Source organism: Ciconia boyciana, chromosome 6 (assembly GCF_034638445.1).
Source record: "Ciconia boyciana chromosome 6, ASM3463844v1, whole genome shotgun sequence".
Lineage (NCBI taxonomy): Eukaryota > Metazoa > Chordata > Aves > Ciconiiformes > Ciconiidae > Ciconia > Ciconia boyciana.
In genome coordinates, this window is record NC_132939.1 from 32728474 (window position 1) to 32745400 (window position 16927).

Sequence of the window (16927 nt, forward strand, 5' to 3'; positions counted from 1 at the left end):
ATTTTTTGCATAAAGCCAACATGCCCTTGATTTTAAAGTGGTTGAAGTTAAAGGGATTTGCTCTCAACGGCTTCAACGGACTGAAATAGGTTCTGACAGTTGTGTTATTCAACATTTTAGAGGTGAGATTGTAGGCTGCCCTTTAATAGGGGCAACCATTTCAGATTCAGAGCTTAACAACAGGGGATACAGAGGATGAATGTCTTGCGTTTAGAAAAGAAAAGCAATGTTAGGCTGGTGTTCCCACTGCGCTTCTGGCAGTGGGGGCAGGTGGGAGGAGAAGGAGGATGGCAGAGAGTTGTCTCTCTTGCTTGTCAAATGCTGAGCTATTTTAAGAGCACCAAACTGGAAACTGTTCTCTAAAACTTTGCTTTGCTATGGCTTTCTAGTGATTTTTTCAATGCCTGAAATATATTGCTTTTTTGCTGGGCCGTCAGCAAAACATATGTGACCTTTCTCCACCTAATTCTGAAAGTTTTCTGCCTGTCACCAGCTCCTCCCTGCACTGGAGGGACACAATAACTTTTTCAAGCCTGAAATAGAAACCACAAACTTGGGGTTCTGAGATGCATTTTCTCTGAATTTAACTTTATTATGTTAATCAGACAGACAACTTGAGGGAGAAAAGTGTTTTTTTTTCCTGTGGAGAAGAGATCTCTGTTAGCCCTTACTGAAAGGCAGAGAGGTAATTATCACCTGTGGGACAGGGATGGGTTAGCAGGAGGAAAATCCTAGTGTGCCCCAAAGCTAAGCTGTCCTCTTGAGATTCTGATTTACAGATGAATTTGAATTGCTTGACTTGCCTTTTAAAGGCATACTGTACACCTCCCGTATGGATTAAATCTAAGGTGTTGAAAGAAGGATGCTTGTTTTGTGAAACTACCGGTAATGGTGTATTTCTGTCATTTAACAATTGCCCTGGTAAATTCTTTCTGATGCATAATATTTGTGTGGTTTAGCCCCCATACTTTTCATGAGGGCATTTGATATACTTTCTCTATTGGAACATATTTTTAAGTGTGTAGTAGAGTAGCAATGAAAAAAAATGAAGTAATACTGTGTACACACAGAAATGACCCATCTACACAATCACTGCCTGTTGAAGATATAATCACTGAGCATTAGTGATTCATTAGCACTTCTCAATTCATTGGTTCCCAAGATGGCAACATCAAATCAGCACAGTGTTCTTGGTTATGATCAGTGGCTCATCTAAATACACGTGTTGATGGTTGTTGTTTTATGGGGAAGGGTCAGACAAATGTTCCTGCAAGTTGGGAAGCATGAATGTGAAGAAGAATGTGGAGCAAGAAAAATGAGGGATTAATGCAAATGACATGTTGTCGCAGATGGTGAAAGAGATGAGTCAGCCTCGGATGTGCTAATAGCTGTAATTGATGAAGGAACTCTTTCTCAAACAGTTGTTAGTATGGTTTAAGCTTATCATTTGGGGGCCTGTGTATTTATCCCCAGGCTTTAACAACACAGACTGTTCAAGAGCTGATGCTCATAGCCACTTATTCACAGCTGCTTGCACACACGGCTGCATGGAGAGGGTCTCCAGCAGGATGATCTATGCCAGAATCAGTGACTGGCTGTATTGTTTTCCCTTGGCTAAGAGGATATGTGTCAATTATTTAAATAACCTTAAAAGAGCAGGAAGAGGGGAGAAAAATGGAGATCTCTAATATTTCACCCAGCACATCTTCAGCTTTGCAAACCAGAATAAGTGGCACATTAGAAGTGTCTAATTATACACAACAGGAGGAAAAGCTGCCTGTCAGTGGAGTTATCTGTGTCGAAGAGAGGGGGTGTTCTTCTTGCCTTTCACTTCTTTCACTGTCTAAACTGCAGTTCCCCCCTTTTAGAAGAGGCTGCATTGATTGTGCTTCTTTCAGGATGATAATAATGAACTTTTCCATAGGAGGGACAACTCCAAACTAGGGAACTGGGTCCAAACGTCATACGAATTCAGACATAGCTGGACCAAGTGTTTGTTCAGAGTGGAGACTTTGAAAAGCTTATCTAAGTGGACAGTGCCACAGCTCTCTAAGCAATAGTTCATAGACACCGACTATATTCTAGGACTCTGGTCTTTACCCAAATCCCTGCTGTTTTTTGGTTTGCAGAGCTTCTGTTGAAGTCCTGCCCTGTCTCTGAATGGAAGGGACCTTCACACAGCTAACTTTGCTTCTGGTCAGCTGTTGCAAAAGGTGCCTTAGATGCACATAGGAGCTTAGGGAAAGGCACAGCTGCCCTGCAGCAATGAAGATCTGCTCTCAAGTGCAAAGAGATTTGGCTATGTCCCATAGGATATGCATCTGGCCACAAATCCTGCTACAATAGTACCCCCAGAATACTGAATTCGTGAAAGAGTCACCAATATGAAGTATAGTTAGGTGCTCTTTTGCCCATTAGTAGCACAAGCTATAAAAACACACCATGAAGATCTACAGCTTTTGATGTCTTCTGAAGTCAAATTCTTGCCTAGAAGACAAGACAAACTCTATCTTAGCACCCCTTTCATGAAACTCTGCTTTTCTGGCCATAGAGGAGTAAATTTTTGTCTGGAATGGAAACAAAATTTGGCTACTAGCTTTCCTACTAGGGAAATGCTGCAGGAAGAAGTATACTTGGCTTCCTGAATGGTTCTTGGTTACAGCCCTTGCTATTAACAATACAAAGCTGCTTTGTGCTTTCTGGAAGTTAATGAGAAAGCTTGATCAAACCTCTTGGATATTTGAACAACAGTTTCTCAACAGGGAGAGCTAGTGGTTGAACTAGCTAAGTGATACTTTCTACTACACTAGAGGCTTAGCAGAAGGGAAAATTAAGCCATTAACTAGAAAACCTGCTAAGTGATTTTTATATTGTAAGGTTGTATTCAGTATGAACTGAGTATATTTTTAAGTCCCAATTATCACTTCTTGCTGTGCTTTTACCTGTGCTGAATTTAAAGTTAACAGCGTGCTTAATAAATAAATGAACTGAATTTCTGAGCTGTGGGAATTCATCTTGCAGGTGAGGTATATCAGCACATAATGCGTTTTTCTACTAAGGGGCGGATGGCTGTTTTGAACCCTGAGTACTACTTCTGTTACTGGCAAAAGAAATGTAGTAGTGGAGGCACGTGAGTAAAATCATCTTTTTATAAGGTGATATTAAAAAAGTCTATGTTAGAAGAAGAGTCAGTGATGATCTAAGTAGAGTGTGTATCATAAAAGTAATAGGGATAGAAGCACCGCTGCTCTGAAACAGTTCAGAGATCCTTCCAGTTCAGGCCTGATTCTAGTTCCAGTCTGTATCTGGGATCAGTATTGACTGTTTCAGATGAAGATGCAATGGACCCCACAGGAGGCGTTGAGGAGATGGTCTTTTTTATAAACCTCTGTAATTGGTCATTAACTTATGTTTTGAAGCATCAAGATCTTTCTGAAAATCCTCCTCCTAAATACTGTTGCTGGTAGTACTGTTATAAACATCTTTATCTACAGATACAAGTATGGCACGTTTCATGGGGAGATGTTATTATCCTGTTATTTGATCAGCTAATAGAATTGAAAACAGACAGGCAGGTCAGAGGAGAGTTAGCATGCCTAGATGCTGGCTGTTTTCTACCAGCTGAATCCGTTAGTCAAATAAAAGGTATCACCTCCCTGTATAAAATTTGCTTTTCTATGTAATGGTATCACTTGAAATACTATTATCGTATTGCTTGTCTTCTCTTCCAGTTCACTAGCACATATTTTAAACAAAATACATCCAAGTGTTGAAAGTTGATGGATCCTGCTGTTGACGTTCTGTCATTGAGGAAAATTGTTCGTTTATTCCCATTTTTCTGCTCTCAATCATAGATCAGAATGGTGAAATTGTACTTCTTGCAGCTCAAACAATAATTATTCATTACTGCACCATGAGGAGCTTTGCTAGATGCCTTCTAAAAATAGAAGTTGGTCACTAGTTCTCTCCTGCTAACTGTTTTATTGATACAGTCAAAGAATTACAATAGAGGATGCTTTTTCTTTGCACCGTAATCCTGCAGGTGTATCTTTAGGATTCTGCTTTATAGGAGCTATTCAGCTGATTTATTAAGAGGGCGAGCAAGGTCTAACTTGCCGAGATTACTATCTGAGCCTTTTAAAATTAGATAAAACAAACTTGTTTTCCAGTTCTCTGGAAGAGATGCTGGTCTTAATAAGGCTGCATGTTTTTACTGTGTATCTAGTCACTTGAAAGTTCAACATCTAGGCCTCATCCTTTGCTGCTCACAGTCCAAATCCCTTTGGGTTGTTTATACTAAAGAAATTCGTGGTAGAATTAGGAATCTTTGATGTTACCTCCCAATTTACAAAAATATTCAAGGTCCTTTTCTCATCTACTACAGCAGGTAGTGTCTGTGCTCTCTCCTTGTCTCTTTCAAGGAGATAACCAGATCTCACTCCAAAACTCCCTTGCTGAATTGTTCTCCGAGCCATGTTTCTGCTTGTTCTGTCAGTTTTTTTGCTTTCTTCTCCTACTCTGTGCTGGTTCCTGTGGTGTTTCTCCTGACTGCTCTCTCACTCTCCTGCAGCTGTGTATGTGCAGCCCTCTAAGAAAAGCAATGTACACCTTAGCCCCTTTTCTAGAGTCCCTGGGCAGCCCCAGAAATGCCTTGGTTTTGGGCAGTGATGTATGCTCATGTTTGGAGTGGAGACTGCTAAACTCTTTCAGATAGCATCTTAAATAATAGGTCCTAGTTTTTCTACTAGTTTCAGTACATATTATGTTGATTATGATGGGTTCTTACCTGTATTATCAAGCTTCAACTCAGATAAACTTCCACACATGGAGATATTCTTCAGCGTGCTGATGTGTCTGGCAATGTGTCATTGAATGCAAAGGTTGTTCCAAAGAGAGAGCTCCGGTCCCTCCTCCTGCAGGTGAGCTCTGGGTAGAGACTCTTAGTTGCTTCACTCCTCCATGAACTTCAGTTTTTCCTCTTCTCTCACCACTCAAATTTACCAGGAGGAAAAGTAAGACTCCTTCTGCTTACAGTTCTCCAGATTCCTCCCTGTGCCTTTTTGGAACATCATACAGTGTTTTCTACGCTCCTGTCCTCCGGAACAGAAGCCTGATCTTAAGAGATAGTGTGATTTTTGGTTGAGATGCCAAAGGAAAGCTGCACTAACTCTCTAGTGTTTTTGCTGATGTTTTGCAGGTCAGAAGAGTGCCAACCCAAAAGAATCCCTCTGGAAGGCATGGTTTTTCTTTTTAAGGGACTCTTCTGGGCAGCTGTCAGTGCTCTCAGCTCATTGAAAAGTCGCTGACTGGGTTTTTGTGACTCCCACAAGCTCTGAAATTGTATAGCAGTCAAAGCCAACCCTTTACAGATGGCAGCACCCAGAAAGATTCAGGAAGGTGTGATCTAATAATATTGCAGTGAAGCAAGTGGAAGAGCTCCCAACAGGTAGTGCTTTGTCTTCTGGGACAATTTAATAAAGCTATAGCGACCCAGTAGTGTTGTGGGAGTAATATATGCATCCCTTAGAGGTAGTTATCTTATTTCTGGGGAGAACCAAGTAATTAGTGGTGTTCTAACAGCTCCTTTCCATTTTCAGGTTGTTCCACTCTTGTATCTTGTTCAGAATTGGAGATCACTTAAGAATATTGGCAGATAAGGTTCTTTTATCCACAAAATGCCCTCTTCTTTCCTTGTCTTTATCTTTCCCTCTTTCAAACATCAACAGTTATGGCAACAGGAAGGTTGGAGGCAAATAAGCAGCTGGCAGTCTTCCTAATGGGCAGAAACACAGGCTGGAGTCTCTCCTGAATTCAGCAGCAGAGTGGTAGAATCGCAGTAGCATTGCTAACAGTGGCACAGCATGCATTTTGAGCTCACAGGGTAGCTGGATTTAATGAGGTGAGATATTGCTCATGCTAAACCTTCTACCAGAGCTGAATAACGTGATGCATACAAATGCAGAAAATGTGGTCTAAGGTTTTAAAATGGCTTTTCTTATTTATTTATTTATTTATTTATTTATTTATTTATTTTCCAGAACAAAATGGTAAAAGATTGTCTGGGTTGCAAAACTAGGACTGAAGGACTTGGTTAGTTGCTGATTCTGGATTACTTCAAGAAGGAAAAAAGAGGGACATCGTGGTTGCCTCTCTTATCTGGCTTTAATGCAGTGCCCTTCTTTTAGCCTAGCAAGTTTTCCACAAATGAGAGAGTGAGTGAGAGGGGGCAAAAAAGTAAGTTTGACAACTATGGAGATAGAGACTAGCGTTCCAGGGTTATGGAGGTAGAGACTAGTGTTCCAGGGTTTGATTTCCAATATAGTTGTACCTAATCCCTCCTGCTGTTGGTGTCTTTTGTTAGACCCTCACTCTGCAGACTGCTTTTTCTGACATATCTATCTTATGTTTCAATCCATTCTTTTTTTGTCTGCTGAGATTTTCCTTAGCTCAGACTGTTCCCAGTTACAGGATAAAAAAAGATATTTTACAATTGATATGCCAATATGGTGAAACTGTTTGGTAACTGTTACCTTTATTTGGCCCCAGATTTAAATTGTACAGATTTATCAGGTCTAATGGGACGGATTCATTCTTGATGTGACTTAAAGGCGTTGAAAGGCTGAATATGTCCTTAGTTATCTGTGAATGGAGGTGAATACTCCAAATTTCAGATCTCAGTCCTACTCTCCTGAACTTTAAAGAAGTTTTGATTGGAGTTTCAATCCAAACTCCATTGCTTGGCTTTATCTGCCTACTGGTTTGAAATGAATCCAGAGTTGAAACACCCTCCACGCTTCAGGGCGGTTCAAATTTGAATTTCAAGGATGAGGAGGATCAGGAGGGAGGGAGGAGGGAAGCCAGTGGGGTTCCCTAATTACTAGTAATGTTTTAATTAAGTGGAATAGAGCTACATGAGTTTGATAATCTGACTTCCTCTTTAGAATATTGCTCTCTGTTAGGAGATACCTGCACTGGAAGTTGTTCCTTCTCATAGCACCACGGTTGTGTGAGAGCCATTTTAGCCTGTCATTTTTAATGAAAGTTAAACTAGGAGTGATAGTATTTGAAGGCTGTCACTTCTGGATGACAGCTACTTCATGTCCGTTTTCATGCACTCAGCTTTATGTTTATAAGCATCCCCTGCAAAGGTATAGCTTAAATATACGGACTTCTGTGTGCCTGTACTATATGTGGACTACCTACAAAATGCATTTGTCTGAGAACTATTCAAAAGTCAATGTTTAGATGTGCAAGGTATGAGAGTGTGTGTCCGTGTCTGCATTTGGTGACAGACTTTGGATTTAATCCTAAAATACCTCCCAGGTTGCAGCTATAAACACGACTGTTGTAAGCAGTAATGGGTAAGGCCAGCTCAGCATGTGTCAAGTTATATGGTGGCATGTGTCAACAAAACAGCTCTTCTACAGTCACAACTATTTTTAGTGCTGGGGCATCCCAGAATACTGCAGCTGCTGCTGCCTGCACTGAGATGCTCAGGGCTTTACTTTGGCCCCTGTTAGCTTCGGCTCCTGGGATCCCTTATTCCTCCCCTGTGGTGCAGTGGCCATGCAATGCCAATCCTGCAGATGACACCTAGTGCTCCTGGGTTTTGGTACCCAGCCATCTAGAAGCAGAGCAGAAGGAATCGGAGCCTTTACAGCACTCTGGGGTTGGAAGGGCAGAGGAAGTGGAGACTGGGGCTGTCTGGACCTGCATGCCAGTGAAATTTTACTGAATGGACTTTCTGCAGTGCTCAGAGCACGCTGTCACTGTGCTCCAGGTTTTCAGGACAAGAAAAGGAATTACAGTCTTTACGAGCTCATCTAAAAAGTGTAGTAGTGCTGCTCACTTACAGCCTGTGAGTCAGAGCCTCATGGGAAGCATGTCTGCAGTTTGGGGATCAGTAGAGGCACTGACAGGGATCACCTCTGTGTAGCAGCGTTCTCATTGCTGTCCAAGAGGCCCTCAGCACCTTGCAGAATTGGACTGCATCTCATCACCCACATTAGACTGGCACATGGGCTCTTCCTTCTTTCCCTACACCTTATGTTGCTCTCCAAGTGTGGTAGGACACTTCCTCTTTCCCCCATGCCATGATTCCCAGACCCGTGAAATTGCTGCTGTTTCTTAGCACTAAAATCTGATCTGCTCCCTGTGTCTTTTGAGTCTGCTTTGGCTTCTGAATTCTGTGGGGCTCCTGTCCATAGTTTCAATATATTAGGAGAGGGACTTTTTTTAAAAAAAGCAAAGCAAACAACATGAATTCTGAGCAGGAAAGCACTTTTAAGGTGTAATTCATTTTATGGCAAAGTTCTTTTGAGCTGTATATAAAATAGACAAAAATCCTAAAAAAATCCTTCAACTACGCAAAGCAAAACAAACTTGGCACATTAAATAACATGTTAATAAGCATCTATAAAATAGATGATGGTTTCAATCTGATATATTTTTCAGTCCTGTGGAGACAGATGATGAATCATACATGGTTATGGCACTTGTGAATTGTAAGTCTCCTCACGACTGAAGGTAAATGTCAAAGGCACCATGTGTTAGAACAAGATATTTTGCTTGGCAGGTATGGCTTATTCAGGAAATAGGCTTCTGTTTTATACATACACACTCTACATTGCTCAATTGAGTGTATCGGTTCCTTGAGCACCCATCCTGTAGCTGTCTTGTGTGGTTGAATACCTCCTCCTCATTTAGGTAAATGGCATTTTCTTTGGTAGTGGAGAAGGGAGAAGGTATGATCAGTGAATCCTTTCTCTTTGGCGTTTTTCTAGCAAGCAATAAGCAAAACACATCTGTCACCTGGGCGGTTCGGAGGCACAACGTGAGCTGGTTTAGAACTGAGTTGCCAGAAGGCAAAACATTTGTGGCCGTGTCCTCTGCTCTTGCTGACTTTGAATTCCTACCTGAGTGGGAGTGGGTTTCTCCTGTCAGTGCTCAGAGCTCTGGCCCAGCCTTTTTCCAGCAAACAGAAGAAGTTTCAGACATTCAGGCTGAGCAATATCTGATGCAAAGCTTTCATCTCGTCACCTTCCAGGACTTCTCTGAGAGAGGCGAAAGCTTTCCTAGAGGACTTGGCTCTGAAATGGTTTCCTGGAGAGTTTTCACATCTCCTGGTCTCTTTTAGCCTCTCACTGCTACCAACACAGAGCTTATTCTGGGGGTAAATCCAACAGCCCTGGTGCTGACTTTTGAGAAAGGAGCAGAGGGAAGTGCTTCCCGACACCGCCTCCCCCCCATTTTGGGCAGGGACAGTCGCAGGCAGCAACCTTTGCTCAAAAGTGAGCCTTGTTCTTGTCAGGCAGAGTCTGTGTGACTGCGGGCTGATCAAAGGGGAGGTGGGAAGAAGATGGAAAATGGCATCATGCTTGCAGCACTGCTAGTGGAGCACTCTCCAGAGAATATCCTGTATCCTCCAGAAACACAGCACAGAATTTTTCCTGCTGAGCCTACGCATTTTCTCACTTCACCTGAGAAACTAGTGTAGCTTAATGAGATTGGGAGATTCCAGGTACATGGACCATCATAATAAGACCTGTGTATTGCTGGTGTCTTACTGACTGTGTATGAAAGAACAAGTATGCTTTGGGCCAGGTGCGACGGAAGGACAGGATTGGTATGAATGAGAGTGAAGGTACTGGTTTCCTTGTGGCTTGGCCTCAGCAAGTCAGACATTGGACAGGGTATGACCCTTGTTGAGTACATCTAAAGATTACCAAAGTACCAAAATACCAAAGTATTTTGACTCTGTAACTGTTCTAGTAGAACCCACATCAAGGAAAATTGCAGCTTCAAGATGTGGCAAGCATCTGCACAAAGATGCATCCCTAGTAGTCTTGAGTTGACAGAGGTGCCATCGTGCACAGCACAGTGCATAGTGCTGGTCTTCATGGACATGTGAAACATGCCTCCTGTAGTTCCATATTCTGTCTCTTTCCTCCAAGATCCTCACCTCTTGTCTATCGGCTCTACCTACAGCCATTGACTGTCAGTGCTCTGCTGCTGTGTACCACAAAGAAGTTGTGGTCCTGAGCCAATCTCTGTAAGCTCAGGCACCCTGCTGGATGGTGTTTTTGAACTATCCTACTTTCTTCTTTCTGGATGCTGCCTCCATCACAGATTCCTACGGCTGTGATGAGGCAACACAGGGTGGTTTATAGGGAACTCTTCAGATTATATTCTGTTGTGGATTCTTTAGTTCCTATAGGAATGATTGATCATCTCTTTCATTGTAGTCCCAGGGGAGGTAAGCTCATCTCTGGCCAGTGATGAGTAATGAGGTGGATACAGGGGAGATAGGGATGTAGCCCTGATGAAAACCTTGTTGGAATGGAAGGTAGGATTATTCCTGTGCTGTTACATGCCCTATGCATATCTAAAAAGAGCTTATATGTGAAAGTCACCTTACTGCTAGCAATGAGTTTCATAGATGCAAAATTTAGGTGTTCTGAATTGTTCTGAGTTGTTACAGGTGTATCTTGGCGGAAACATAGCTGAACTGGTGCAAAGGATATTGTTGACTGTCCCTCAGCTGCTGGGGTCAGGATACAATTCTGGGTTGGATGAGTTTAACTGAGTGGCAGGGATAGGGGATGCCACTAAGCAGATTTTAAGGAATTTCCTTTAAACCAACATTTTTCAGAATCTGGCATCTGAATCTCTCTTCTCATACCATGTATGAGAGATGTGATTAGCAGAGAGATTTCAAAAGCAATGCTGTTCAATATAATGGAAAACACCTGACCTGTATCTGATTCCATTTGGGATCTCAGTAACAGCTGCAAATGAGGCCAAGCTGAATTCCATCAGCATAGCGAGATCTCAAGAGCCCCTTTGGAGTATGCCCAGAATACCAAATACAGCTAACCCCCTTGCATTTATTAGCATGACAGCTCTCTGAGTAGGAGAGAGAGGATGTGTATGCGTGTGACTTGGTGGCTAAAGGTGGAGTTGTGCTGCTTGAATTTGTAAGGATGAATTTGTTGAGGCCTTGATGCTTGATGAGGCTGGGATGCTTTTAAGCTGGGGAAGGAGAAAGGTTGAGTGCCTGCTGGGATTCCATTTTGCAAGCGGTTCCTTTCTTTATAATGACAGGAGTTGTTCTGCTGCAATGTGTTTTTAGTAAAAACTGGCTTTTTCATCCAAAAGGCGAGGGTTTTTTTTTCAGGAAACATTGATTTCCCACTCAGTCTCAGTGGGATTTACCAAAAGAAGCAAATTCCCTTCTTCTCCGTTGTCCATGGAGAGACTCTGGGGAGCGAGTAAGGGGATTTTAGCAAAGTGAGAAGAACAATGTACTGAACTTTTGCCAAAAGTTTAATTTTTTATATGTTTGTGAATCTATAAGTAGATATGAATATACACCCACATGCATATGTATTTCATGAAACCCTGAACACCTTTGAGGAAAAATGTCCATGCCAGTATTTTCAGTTTCATCAGACTTTCCTTTTCAGTTCTAATAATCCTGGTTCTGTTAAGGATGGTCAAAATCTGCACCTGTGACTTCACCCTTCAGTTGGCTTCAGTCTTTATGTTGGATCAAACCCTGTTCATTGTCTAGCCCCCCTCTCTCGTTCTCTGATGACGTGTTGGGCCTATAGCCTCTGCATCCTTGTGTGCTAAAATTGGTACAGTCTCCTGAATCCCAGAGGGGCCTCCAGAGCATTACAGATGGTCATTCTGGGGCAGAATGGGGAGGCCTGATGAATTCAAATCATCTGCTTCTCCTTCATTACCCTCCACCCACCCAGTTCAACACAGCAGATCTTCCCATTGTATCTTTTTAAATTATTTTTCTTTTATTTTCTTTTTTCTTCTGTCTCTTTAGGCTGTACCCTTAGCTTAGTCACTCCATAGTGCTTTGAATGTCAGGAGCATGCCCTTGTGTTACAGCAGAGCCTGGCGCGGCTGAGCTCAGCTGGTTTGGCACTGGGAGAACTGTCTCTGCTTTCTCACCCAGCTAGCAACATTTCCGCTTGGTATAAATACATTAATTGCAGTCTTCGTTGTTTCCCACTTAAAGAGGTGTGTCCCAGGCACTAGCAGGCTGGTGTGTTTGCAAGCCAGGGCTCTCTGCTAGCAGTGCTAAGGCAGCCTAGTTCTCACCTGTCACTTTGGCACATCTTAGCCAACAAAGGGTTTGTGCTGGTCTGTTACTGCCTGCCAGCCCTTTTCCTGTCTTATTTAGTGGTGAGCAGGAAATTATATAGGACACACCATTTAGGTCTATATATCCCGTAAGGCTTTATTGTCATGAAGAATACAGGTGGTGTTGCTGCAGTGCTATAACAGGTTTTTAGCTGTTGAAGAGGAAAGCCAGAAGTAGTTGCCATTTCCATGGCTACTTTGACATGGTTTGGTTTCTAGATCAGCAAGGGCTGACCATTCAACTTAATTGATTAGCAACCCAACTGATTTATTTTCCCACTGTTTTTTTATCACATCTAAAAGTAAAAAGAAATTCTGCCAGCAGCCAGATCAGTTCCCTGCCCTTCATCAAACAATAGATAACAGGAAATAACTGGAGTTCTAGTGGAAATCAAGAAAGAGGTTGGGAACAGACCAGAAGCTAAGCTTGGTGTCTCCTCACCTCTGAAAATCTGAGACACAAATGTGCCACGGCTGATAGGATGGGTTCAAAAAGGGTCAGTTTTCAGCTGCTGCCTCTCCCTTTTTCCCTCCCCTTCCCCTTTTCCCATCAGCTTATCTGTAAATCATCTCCCTCTCCTGGCTGTTCCAGGATTACAGAAGCAGAGGGGCTGCTCTCTGTCCTTGCAGAGGAGCTGTTGAGATCTGTGCCATGTCAGCGTGAGCTCCCTGGCCAGGATTTCCTCTTGGAATCAGAAATCACTTCTATGGCAAGAGGAACCTGGGAGGAAAATGGATAAGACTAGAAGACAGAAGAGCTGAAGGATATTGTCTTGTCCTGTTGGTGAGAAAGGTGCTGGTTGGGGGGTAGTGGTGATAAGTAGAGGCTATTTCTTCCTGCACACTTCTTACCCCAGGACTATGTTACAGTCTCTGTGGGAGTTACATCAGCCTGTCTCATACTCAGCAAATTCTGCCCAAGAAGAGGGTTTTGCTCATCTCATTTTCTCCTGCCACAGCACTGTCACTTTTTTTCTGCCATTCCCCACATCTGGTGAGTGAGATGAGGAGTTAGAAAGGAAGAGAGGTGCTGGTCTGGGAATTCACATTCCCTTGGTAGGAGAAAGGGCGAGGGCTGAGGGGGTGTTAAGACCATTCTGCTCCAGTAAGTCCACAGCCATATGAAGTACATGAGTGCAGTCTGGGTATAACTGATACCTTTGGAGCCTTAGCGTAAGGACATGGCTTTACCAAGGGCAAGTCCTGCCTGACCAACCTAGTGGCTTTCTACGATGAAGTTAGTTACCACATCAGTGGACAAGGGAAAAGCAATGGATGTCATCTATCTGGACTTCTGTAAAGCCTTTGACACGGTCCCCCACAACATCCTTCTCTCTAAATTGGAGAGATACGGATTTGATGGGTGGACTGTTCAGTGGATAAAGAATTGGTTGGATGGTCACATCCAGAGGGTAGCGGTCAACAGCTCAATGTCCAGATGGAGATCAGTGACAAGTGGTGTCCCTCAGGGGTCCATACTGGGACCAGTGCTGTTCAATATTTTCATCAATGACATTGACAGCAAGATCGAGTGCACCCTCAGCAAGTTTGCAGATGACACCAAGCTGAGTGGTGCAGTTGACACGCCAGAAGGACGGTATGTCATCCAGAGGGACCTGGACAAGCTGGAGAAGTGGGCCTGTGTGAACCTCATGAGGTTCAACAAGGCCAAGTGCAGGGTCCTGCACCTGGGTCTGGGCAATCCTCAGTTTCAATACAGGCTGGGGGATGATGTGATCGAGAGCAGCCCTGCGGAAAAGGACTTGGGGGTACTGATGGATGAAAAGCTGGACATGAGCCAGCAACGTGCGCTCGCAGCCCGGAGGGCCAACCATATCCTGGGCTGCATCAACAGAAGCGTGGCCAGCAGATTCGAGGGAGGTGATTCTGCCTCTCTACTCTGCTCTGGTGAGACCCCACCTGGAGTACTGCATCCAGCTCTGGAGCTCTCAGCACAAGAAGGACATGGAGCTGTTGGAGCGAGTCCAGAGGAGGGCCACAAAAATGATCCGAGGGCTGGAGCACCTCTCCTGTGAGGACAGGCTGAGAGAGTTGGGGTTGTTCAGCCTGGAGAAGAGAAGGCTGCGGGGAGACCTTATTGCAGCCTTCCTGTACTTAAAGGAGGCTATAGGAAAGACAGGGACAGACTTTTTAGCAAGGCCTGTTGTGACAGGACAAGGAGCAATGGTTTTAAACTAAGGGAGGGCAGATTTAGACTGTATTTAAGAAATATATTTTTTACAATGAGGGTGGTGAAGCACTGGAACAGGTTGCCCAGAGAGGTAATGGAGGCCCCATCCCTGGAAACGTTCAAGGTCAGGTTGGACGGGGCTCTGAGCAGCCTGATCTAGTTGAAAATGTCCCTGCTCATTGCAGGGGGGTTGGACTAGGTGACCTGTAAAGGTCCCTTCCAATCCAAAGCATTCTATGATTCTATGACTAAGGACAACCATTTTGTCTCTTAAGTGCAATGATGCTGAGGTTTTGCTATATATTCTGGAGTGCTGGTGTCACTGCAACAAAAGTGCATGTGAAATCAAGGTAGCAAGTGTGACATGCTTTAAGGATCACAGGGTTATCCTGTTGGAGCAGACGAAAGAGCAGATGGTGTAATTTAAGCCCCCAGGTTCTTTAGACAAGATCTATTGGAGACTGAAAGGTACAATCCTCATATCATTGTAAGGCATTTTATAATCTTAGATTTAACACATGACAATCAAAATGTAAGTCATAAAGCATGGATGAAAAATTACACTATACAAGTAGGAGTGTCAAATTTGAGAAGCTGGAAGATTTTGCTGTCTCAATCTATTGTTGTCCTCCCAAGTGCTGTGTCTTGCACTTACCCTGCCTCTGTTAAAATACTGCTAAGGGTATATTTTGCTTTTCAATAAGGAGTAATTTTCTAAGTAATAATCATGCAAGATCTTTTATTCTAGAAACGCCTGTCCTTCAAACTAACATCTTCACCTTAATTCAGAGCTGGAGATCCTTCCTTGCAGTTATTTTATACATGAGAATTATTGTTGTTATAGAAGGTGACTGTGATTACTGCTCTGCAAAGATGCAAGTGAGGGCAAGGCAGGCACTATGTATTTTTTCAAGACCCACAGAAAGATAAATTAAATCTCTTTGTGGAATAAAATAACTGGAAACAGTGGGAGTGATCAACAGTCTAAATACACTCTAAGATGGGGCCTGAGCAAGGCTAAAGTATGCGGTCTGGTAGCGTTTGAAAATGCTGAGAACCAAAGAGGCATGTGCATGTGTGTGTGGAGGGGTATGAGACTGAGAGAGAAGGTGTCAGGAATGATGCTGACAGAGCAAGGCACAGAGTTCACTGGGAGGAGCAAGCCTGCTATGGGGTTTTGCTTTGTTGGCAGAAGTAGGACCTTGTGTATGTTTTTGTGAGCCAGCAGGACCGTACCTGCGTAAGACCTTTACTGATATCACTTTTTCCAAATAGGAACATAGATAGGCCTCTGATACTGACATACTGCTTAGGTAGAGTAGGCAACCCAGGAATAATGATGCTATTTTATATTATTTTATTTTATTATTTTATTTTTAATTTTATTTCAGGGCTTTAACCAGAAGGAAGCAGATATCACTGTCTCTGTTAGGCTAGGTTATGGCTGTAGGTGGGAACACGTGTGCTTTAGTGTTCATGACACCTACAGTGAGGAACTGGCAGAACGGGCAAACTCTGATATATGTTTGAAGCAATATTGACATTTTTAGATACTTACTCCATTACTTCAAGCAAAGTTATAAGGATGAGCAGTACTTCAGGAAAAGTGGGCTCCTGTTCGCTATTCATTCCAGGACTGACCTTGCAAAATTATATACTTAGGCCTATTGCCTTCAATTTTTCAGTGACTGAGGGTAGAAGAAATCTATATTAGCCATGGAGCTTGTTGATTAGATCACCAAATTCACTTAATTAATTCCTATAATAATAAGGTAGTCCATTAGCCTGCAGTGCCACCTAGCCTCCTCATCCTTTGGAGAGCAGGAAGTATGGCGTGAATATTTAGAAAGATAAAAACAACTTGGAAAACATTCAGGTAATGACCTTTTTTCCCCTTTGTTTAAAGATACAATAATTCAATCTCACCAGAAGATTTTCATCAGCACTCTGAAAATCGTTGCCCTGGTATTAGCCAGTGGAGGGAAAAAAAAAGGGAGAAATAGAGATTGTTTTTCTTTACAATGTTAGTTCCTTGTTCAATGCAAGTATTACTCATAATTTGTAAGGTCTGAGCTTGGTAAGGAAGCAGCCAAGCTGGTGCATGGCTATTAAATATTTTAACAGTCTGATTCATCTCAAAGTGATTCAGAGACTATTGATAGCAGTCCTGTCAGGAATTGCCATCTCTGTGGTGAAGTTGGAGCGGTTAGTGACATACCAGCAGTGCTTTGTGGCATTTCATAACTTTCATGAGTTAAAAGTATGCGGGGAAATTAAGGCAGCAAATGGAGTTCTGCTGGGATGCTGATATTAGCATCTCTGCTACCTGAAGAAGTCATGTAGAATTGGCTTCCGTCCGCAGGCAGGTCCCAGGGCAGACTGCTGAGGGGAAAAACAGCCCTGGGAAAGGGGAGCCAAGGCTCTGCTGCCTGCCCTGCCCATGCATGCCTTGGGGAGCCAGGGCTGCTGCTGTCCCATTCCTTCTTCTTCCCTGATTCTTCATTGGGTGAGAGGAAGTCGTTGTACTTGGGTGTGGAGACTATCTACGGCAGGATAGCTGTTTGGCTGTGTTTCATG